Source organism: Apteryx rowi, unplaced genomic scaffold (genome assembly GCF_003343035.1).
Source record: "Apteryx rowi isolate R43461 unplaced genomic scaffold, aptRow1 scaffold_314, whole genome shotgun sequence".
In the NCBI taxonomy this organism is placed as follows: Eukaryota; Metazoa; Chordata; class Aves; order Apterygiformes; family Apterygidae; genus Apteryx; species Apteryx rowi.
The window spans coordinates 366,025-375,794 of record NW_020449575.1 but is presented as its reverse complement, the minus strand read 5'-3'; positions in this window follow the sequence as shown (position 1 = coordinate 375,794).

Sequence of the window (9,770 nt, the reverse complement as noted above, 5' to 3'; positions counted from 1 at the left end):
CACTGATGTGTCACCTTCAGAGTGTTGTTTCTGTGCAGTGTGGTAAATAAATAGCACCCAGTGTGGATGTAACTTCTCTTCTGTATTTAAGATGAGGAAAAGCTTATGTGATCTGGTTGGGCAAAGAAAATTAAAACACTTAAAAATGAGACTGCTGCTTCCCAGAAAGGACTGGAAAGATCGCATTGTTTAATAAAGCTATTTTTGCAGTCAGTGTTACTTTTGCACTTCCCGAGAAGAATTAATCCAGACAGATCCATATAACCTGGAGTCTGAGTCACAGACATAATTTTTAGGCAGAGTGAGATTTGATCGTCCTCCCCCACACCTCATGCTTTATAGTAAAAGCTAAACTGATCCAACAAGCATTGCTTTTCACGGAACCCAAACTGAAACTAGCATGCTGCAGAGGAGAAGGGTACAATTTATTTTGAGCCTGCTGTGTCGTTCAGACTTGGCCTGAGACTCACCTGTGTAATCAGAAGCCTTGGCAGTAAGTCCCAGTGGCAGCTTTTTAGGTTAGAGAGGCCTCGCTCAAGTATAAAAACACAATCAGCATTTCAGAGCCAAAGAGTCAACACTAAATAATCCCCACTTTTTTTCTCAGCCATTTTTTTCATTTGGTTAATTAACTCTATTTTCCTTTGATTTGTTTGCAGACAACAAAAACTACTAAAAAAAAAAGTTCTCCTCTGAGTAGAGATATTGATGTGAAAAGGGAAAGCAAATTGCTTGTTATTTTCTGCAAAGAACTTCAAAAAGCAATGGCTGAAGGGAACCACTGAGTTAATGGTATTCTTTCAAAGCTGACACTAACATCTTTCAACTTTCTTATAATTTTAAGAGCATTGGAAAGCTCTAATTATTAGCTGTGAGCCAAACATCAACATTTTTTAAAGGCATAAGCAAAAAAGCCCAACCCTACGAGCTCCCTTCCCAGCTCAGCACTGTTGCACATCCAAGCTGTCCTATTGCCATCAGGTGGGACAAGCGGCACCATGTCCCATAACCTGGCTAGGAGTTAGACGCCTGCGTGACAGCTGGTCATCCTCAACTGCCGTTAGAGTCCATGGAGATAACAGGCTCCTTTAGATGGTGTTTTATCCACACCATCTCAGAGGCCAGTCTTACTAGGGTAAGATGAATTGGCCTTTGAATTCTGCTTTGAAAATAAAGGGGGACTAAGATGTCTGTCTTAGACATTTCAGACACTGATGTTAGGACAAATAAATCTCACCTTGGTTATTCACCTCTGTGTTCTCTCACATCCCTAATAGTTTCTGCTATAAAGTTTGTTTTTTTAGGTCTCTCTATAGAGAAGCTTGATTTTAGCTCTGGTGATAACATTCAGCAATGTTTCCCATCAGACAAGAAATAATGTTACTTTATACATAAACTTCATGCTATATGTCAGAGTTGGACTTCAATACCTCACAGCATCCGTAGCTGGTATTGAGACATCGTTCATTAGTTTCTGATTATGATCAGCTATTAAAGCAGATTGCTTTTTAAGTAAGATACTGTGTATTATCTCTTAATTTAATTATCTAATTACTTCCACATTTTTCTTGCACTGTTCTTGCACTGTCTTCTGCTGACAGATGTTGTTTAAATAAATAAAAAAAACAGGCATATCTTTACTTATTAGTTCATTATTTATCCAGGGTAAAAAGTATGGCATCTCATTTTATAGGGAAACAGTCAATCGCTTCAGACATCAACTTTGGAGTTCATTACTTCCAAAGGCCGAGCAAGGTTTTATTCTTTTGTGTTTTCAGAACCAGTTCATCAAGGTCAAGCAGTACTTGTTTTCTTTCACCTGTTGACTGAGGCTTATTTACTTATTTAACTTTCTGTCCTTTGCAATTGTTCATGAAGAACTTATGTAATGCAAAAGATGGTAGGCTGTATTTAGGATTATCTCAGTTTCAGTTAAATTTGGTGGAGGCACCTAATTAAAAAAATGGGCAGTGACAGAAATGTAGTTTCTACAGAAAGAAAAAGATTTTCAGTGCTTACTCAATGAAATGCTGTTGGAGTAAAAAGGTGTGGGAAATCTGAAGTGTTTCCCAAAGAGTGACACACAGTTTTAAATTATGTATGATCTAACATACATGAATTCTAAATTCTCAAGACTCAATTTTGAGCAAAAAGATAATCAAAGAATGTGTATATCAGATTGTCTAGTGTTCAGAGTGGAAATCTCTCTTGAAAGGACGGTGCCTGACTGATCAGACCTGTTCAGAGGTGCTGGCTTGAGTAAAGTATAAGATTCTAAAATGAGCAACTAAATAAACAATAGACTTTTAAATTAGCCTCTAAATTGCCTTAGCTTCCTTGAAAACACAAAACAATGAACTCTGGAATCTTCCTCAAAAATATTTTAAGGTGAATAAAAGATGTCTCTCAGAGTATAGAAGTCTCTGCAAGGGGCATGAAAAACTGCTTTATGAATATAAATGTAAAGAAAGACTCAGGATACCATTCAAATAATAAAAATCACTTTGGAAGCACAGTTTTAGGCTTATGAAAGATTTTTTTAATGTATGCAGTTTATTTACTTTCAGCAGTTTGCCTCCTAACTTTAACATACCTGAACATTGCTCTCACATGCAACCCAATAACATCTACTAATTTCAGGGGAATATTCTGAAGCTGCCATTTTTTACTAAACTTAAGACTAAAATCAGATTATGGTTTTCCTTCACTTTGTGTGGAACAGGAATTTAAAGACAGAACTGTCTTAACACATGCTACACTAATATTAATGAGAGATTATTTTAACATTTTCCTAAGAGCTTTTTTTTCCCTTTTTTTGTCATTTTTATTAAACATACACTGAATGCCCAGTGCTTGTGTCCAGGGAGCTTTTGGTATATAACACCATGCATACATTGCAATGCAAAAGCATTTTTTGCAGGTTTTTTGTCACTAATTATTTTATTGACTATAAAGTATGTTTGACTGCAATGGCGTAAACAAATGTCATTCTACCACTCAGTTACCTGATTTCCATTCAAAGGCATACATTCAGTTTACATAAATATGCATATGAATATGTGAATATAAATATGTACATGTAAATGTAATTTTTTTCTTCTTATAAACCTGTATTAATGGCAACTCACCTTTGTGTCAGCAGCAACTAGACATTTTCTGGGTAAACTAGATATTTTCAGGAGTGTCTCTTGGATTTTTTAGCAAAAGCTTCATTCTAGGTGGATAGTTCCTAAATGACTGAAGGTAACTACATGACACAGTAGTTCATATCTCTACGATTCTATTTACAGAGTAAGCAGTTTGGATTTTTGAAACACTACAGTCCTGATAGTGCAGTTCTGAACGTAAGTTAATATGCCTTACTGAGAAGATTTATAGCAGAAAACAGAAGTGTAGAATCATAAAACTGGTGGCACCCAGAGAGCTGATCTCCTCCATCCCTCTGGCCTTCTTGATAGATGCTTTTCTAACTTTTTCTTAAGGACTTACAGTAATGAAAGTTCCACAAGCGCCACAGGCATTTCAGGTTAGTGAATTGCTACTGGTGCTTTGCTTACATTGGAAGCTATTCTGATATCTAAAATGGATCTTACTCGGTGTAATTTAATTCCATGTAATTCTCACTCTTTGTGCCTTAGACACTGAGATGAAATTCCTCCACTATTCTTTTGTAGCAGAATTTTATGTAATTGTATTTGATGTCTAAAACCTATCATCTCCCTCAGCCTTCTGTCATTCAGACTCCACAATTCCAGTGCTTCCCAGTATTTCCTCTTCCCCAGTCATGTTTTCTACACCTCATTGTTCTCCTCTGGGTTGTCTCCACTGGATCTGCATCTTCCTCGAAGGGCGGTACCCAAACCATCCCTCAGTATCCAGCTGAGGCCTCACCAGCGCTGAGCAGAGCACAAAGATTACTTCATCTTTCCTACAGGTGGTGGGAAACCTGGGCTGGGTGCCGACACGGCTATTCCACTTCCAGTTCCAGGATTATTTCATTTGCAGCTAGCTCGGATATCTCTGACTGATACCATGTTGCAGGATAGGCGAAATCCCTTCAGTGTTTTGTAAACCTTTCCATTGATCTAAATGAAGAGGGATTTGAGATGTGAATTATCCAGATGTTGCCACCAGTATTCATAACTGAATTAATAATCCCCAATTAAAAAACAAATGAAACCAAACCAAAAAAAAAAAAAAAAGCAAGGTTTATACACATCAGTAACACAAAGCAAATATTACTGTTGAAAAAAAGAAGGAATATTGTGCTGTTAAGTATCTCAGAAGTGAGGTTACCAGTACAATTTTAGTCTGGCCTGTCTGTGTATGTGTGTCAGTAGCAGACTTGAATTAAATCTTATTCTTTTCCTAATCTAAATCAGGAATGAGGTATTACTAAATATTTTTCTTCTATTCTTCTGGTGCAATGTGGATCTAGATCTTATTTAGTGCATCCTAGGTAAACTCTGAAAGAAATATAAGGTCATTATAACTATTTCTGTGGTCTTTTGTAAGAGGAGTTGACATACTTTATACAAGAGGCAATTTTCACTTCACACTACCCCTGAGAGTTTGATGGGGCTATTATTCCTGTATTACAAATGGAGAGCTGAGGCACAGATACATGTCAGTGCTGTCAAGTGCATACACTTATTAAAAGCTACACTTTTTAGAACACTTTTCAAATATAGATGTCTTCATTTGCATCTGTAAGTGCTCAGAGTTCTGGAAAATCTGGCCCCATCTGTCTCAGGTTGGGCAACCAGAAAATGAATAATGTGTAGTAGTGGTCACTGGTGAAAAAATTGGTTTAAGTGAATTGCTTGGCTCCATCAGAAGTGCCACGAATACAAAAAGAGAACTAGATTCTCATAGTATTCATCTGTGTTAGTGATGAAACCATCTTTTCTGACACATCTCTTGCTACATTTACTACATAACTTTGGACTTCTGTATCTAATAAGCAAGAAACCATTTTGCAACAGGTTTATTCTCTGCGTGATCCTAATTCATTTCCCAAGCACTATTTGTAATCACACTGAAAGAAGCAGGTTCTTACCAAAAAAAAGGCTATGTAACAAAGTCAATAAAGATTATCCTAATGTATCAGTACAATGAAGGGGCAATCTAGCTTGGGACCACTTGTTTCTTCAGTATCAGCATGCTTTCAATATCATATGTGTGCTGGCCAGATTTATTTCACCTAATTTTAGACATCTAAAAGGCATCTAAATCTGAACTAGACACATTAGTATCCTTTCACAGTCAGTGGGAAGAAATCTAGCTAATCTGTCTCCACGGCCTATTTAAGGAGGAGTAGCCCTGTCAGAGTGCTTGTTTCTATGTACTATAAAGGTAGAGTGAGTGGCTTGTTCAAACTTAGATGTATGGCACTTAGACATTTTGAGTTAGGTAAAATGAACCTCACATGCTATTTTGTTCTTGAAAAGTAGAACTGCTGTGATGTGAAACCACTTTGACCTTCAGTGTGTACGTGAACATACCGGGATTCAGATTTTCACACAGATCTGAACAGAACTGACTCGAATTAAAACTTGTCTTCATCTATTTGCTCCAGTGTCTAAATTAGGCTCATAAGCATACCTGCATGTGGGATCACGGTTCACTAATGAGAGCAGGGGAACACTAAAATCCAGTGTTTCTGAATAACAGTGTTGTCTAGTGGTTATGGAAACCTCTGTTTCGGTGCCCACAGCTAAGTCTMATTCCACCCACCTCAATACCTCGAGCCTCGCACCTCCCTACTAGCTCCTGCCCTTCCTTCATGGCTTCTGCTCACCAGCCTCCCATGGCTTTGTCTGGTCCCATCAACTCTCATTTTCTCTGTGCCTCTCCCTGCTTTTTACTGTCCAGGTGACTTTGCCCAGCCTTCCTCTTATTCAATGCAACTTCCATGATTTAACTCTTTGGTAAAGCTATTGAGAATCCTGTAAATCATCTCCTCAAACGTCACGCTGTTTTGCTTCCATCTGAAAGTAGGGAAGAGCTCAAATACTATTATTCTGTACAACATAGACAGAATCTTCATGGCATTTGGTGATTAAAGTGGTTCTTCAGAGTGTGCACTTCCTGAGATACCTGAGATTCACAGGGCTGATTCTTTTGGACTTTTTTTTAACAGAAGGGCTAAAATTTGCCACTGGTCTTTGCAGCTTTCCCTGAAAGAAAGGTCTACAAGCCTACTTTCAGTTCCCAGATTATGGGGGCCTTACAGTGACACCTCTTTTTTAAAAGCTTTTCTTTAGATGGGCACAGCAATCTTTTCCCCTAATATCAATCTATCTGTGAAATAGCAGAATACTTTTCTTTTTAATGTCATCCAAAAAAAAAAAAGGTATCCTTTAGTAGAAAACTGGCTTGGCTAATCTCACTTTTTCTTTCATAAAGTTATAAACACCTGAAATCAGGGCCAGGTAACCTTATCTGTTTTGCTGTACTGGCTGCAGTTAAATAAGTGATCATTAGAAGTGAAATGTATTTGCTGCATTTATATATTCATAAGTTGCACTGTGACAGGAATAGACACAGAGCTGATCCTGACAGAGGGTAGGGAGTTGTAAGACATTTCCCAGGGTTATGACATGTGATGCAGGAACACACATGTCCCACGACTAATGAGGGCTGGGGGAGCTGCAGAAACATCGTCCTCTCTTCCCTGTTTGCTCATTATCTGTCCTGTATCTCTGCAGAGGAGAAAAACAAAGGAAATTTTAACCCCATCTCCCTCTAATATTTAATGTTTTGTAAAGCACTTCGAAACACTAACAGGGTTCCTCAGTAAGAAATTTTGTTATTCTTTTGCAAATGTTGCTAAATCACATGATAGGGCTCTGATTATTACCTGAAGCTGCCTTGGGAAACTTGATGCAAGAAACATATTTTGTAGAAAGGATTCAAGAACAAAAAAAAAATGGCATAAATAAATGGACACAAGTTTGCACAGACTGCTACAGTATAGATACAGATGATTAAAAAGATTTAGTCATTAATTTAGTACCTTTTATGGCAACATTTTGCAATAAAGAGACACTTACCCCAAAAAGGAAACAACTAAAGGTGCTGTAAGTCTCAGTAAAATTGACACACTGGCACCTGCAGAAATTCTATAAATTTAAGAGCTCTACACATGGACAGCACTACTGGATCATGTTTAGAATTGAAGCAATAAAATATATTGGACCCTGTGAAACTGAAGCACAGAAGATAAACAACAAAATCTATTTGCCTTTCAAAGGCCAGCTTCTAAATTCTTTCAGAATTTTGGTATAAACCTACATAAAGGACCATTTCAGTAAAATCTAACTGTTTTCCTTGTGTTCTTTATTGCAGTACATGTTCCGTACAGCTGTCTCTTAAGTCCCAGTGATCCATAATGCTCTAAATGCACAGAATCCTACTGACACTTGTTTCATGTGTGATGGTGATTGTACTCACCTGAGCTTATTGCAGTACAATGGTGTTGAACTGCAAACATCAATGGTTGATACTGCTTCAAATTTTATATAACACATAAATCTCCTTAGAATTAATAGAAACAAATGAAGTAGGCTCATAAAAAAACAGTGCAAATGAGAGGAGAAACAGGCTAAGTATCCTGAGTTTTGGCAAAAGAAATGAAAACATAAAAGGAGAAGATAATTCTAGAAACACTCAACAAGTCCTAATAAACCTGCAAAACATCAAAGTGATACAGCTCAGGAGAAACATCCCTCCTTTATACTTAGTTGAAAATCAAAATATCTTTTTTTCACATTTTTACTTATATGTAATGTCTACACCCGTGTGTGCACGCACACACACACACACACACACACACACATTCATACATATATATGTGTGTGTGTGTGTGTGTGTATATGTGTATATATATATATATATATATATATCCTGCAAAATTTTGCTAAGAATGCTTTGCTGGTTACTATAGTAATGAAAGAACTAGACACAGTTTCAGCAAATGAAAAAAATGCTGTTTCATTATAGAGGAATCTGTGATAATTGAAGTCATTACATATACTGAGAAATTTACCTTACCATTATTTTTCACTAAAAATCTTTTTAATGTTTGCAAGGAATGGCTGTGATTTATTTATTTTTTCTCTGAATTACTGTGCAAGAGAGAAAGTGTTTGAGAAAGTGGGTGTACTTATTCACTACATTTTTCAAATTGTCAAACACTGCCTGCAGCAGAGGATGTCAGCTCCTTTTCAAAGAGTGTGTAAGTCTCAATGAATATATACATTGCTTCAGGGGTTTATCCTTTACAGGAAAACAAAGATCTGTACATCTTTATAGAAGGTTACATGCTTCTCCAACTTAGAAATGGCCTGTTAGATTATGTGCAATCCACTAGTGCTCAAGCAACAAGCTCATGCATTGCTTTCATAATGACCTCTTTAGGATGATATTAAGAATTCTGGATGAATTTTGATGCTGAATTGCATCAAAAGCATGGATCTATGCTGCATTTGCTAAAAGAGAATTTTCTTTAGTTATCAGTTGTAGTAAATAGTCTGAAACAGACCATTCCCTACTGTGTAGAAGACACACGCTAATTTTTGAGTATTGTATGTCCAGAAATACACACACAGAATGTGATGTTGGACCACCACTTCCTTCCAAATAATGTTGGTAAAGGCTGTTTTCTGTATGAACAGAAAATCTGTAGATTCTGTTTTTCATTCATCTTGAAGATAACACAGTGACTGATGTCTAATGCAATGTTTTGAGAAACAGTCTTGCTGGGGGCTATGACAGTAATCAATATCTAATAGTTTCTAAGGAAAGTTAGTATACAAAGTCAAGCATCTTCTTACAAAAATTCTTTGGAAAGCCCTGTAATTTTCAGGGCTAATTCACCATAAATATTTGCAGGCTGCAACCTCCAACCAAGAAACTTAGAGGTATTGAGATTTGCTCAAGCTGTAGCAGCTTGAACTTACTTGATCACCTAATCAGTGGGCCTGAGATAGGAAATGGCAGGTTTCCTGAAAGCCATTGCAACGTCTCAAAGTCTTCCATTATTCATTTCAAAATGCATCTGAAACTATCTTCAAGATTTATTTTTCTGATTGTTCTTTGACATTTCATGACAATGTTGATTCGAGGGAGGAGAAAACTAGCACATCCAGAACACATACTACCAAAAATAATTACTCCTTTAGCCAAAATCATCTTTAAGTTTAAAGCAAGATATGTTAACTAAGAATTGTTTTATTTAACTAGTTTTATTTAACTATTTTTACTCTTAATATATATTTAGAGTAAAAAGCCTCTAAATTAGGGGCCCTCTGGGCCTGGATGCATGTAAGCCATTCAAATAGCATCCTCTTTTCTATGAGGTTAGCAGAGATCTTTGCATGAATTACAGCTTCAATCTGCACAGAGGGTATCTGCTACCCAGTATGTGCACAAAGAGTTTTTAGCTGTTTCCATAGCTTCTTAAATGCAAATGATTTTTACAAAACCTCTCCCCCTCTTTTTTTTTTTTTTTTTTTTTTACGAAGAAAGAATCACCCCACTATCTTCAGAGATGAGTGGATCCCACTGGATGCCATGAGAACAACTCTGATTAACTTCCTCACACTCTAAATCTCAGTCTGGGAGTTTAAAGCTCAGTTACTAAATCCAGGAACTTCCATACACTTTCTTTCTTTCTTTCTTTCTTTCTTTTTTTTAAGTCCAGTATTGAAAGTTGCTAAAAGTAAGCACAGTCCAGATTTATCTGATTGCAGTAATGATTTTGGAGT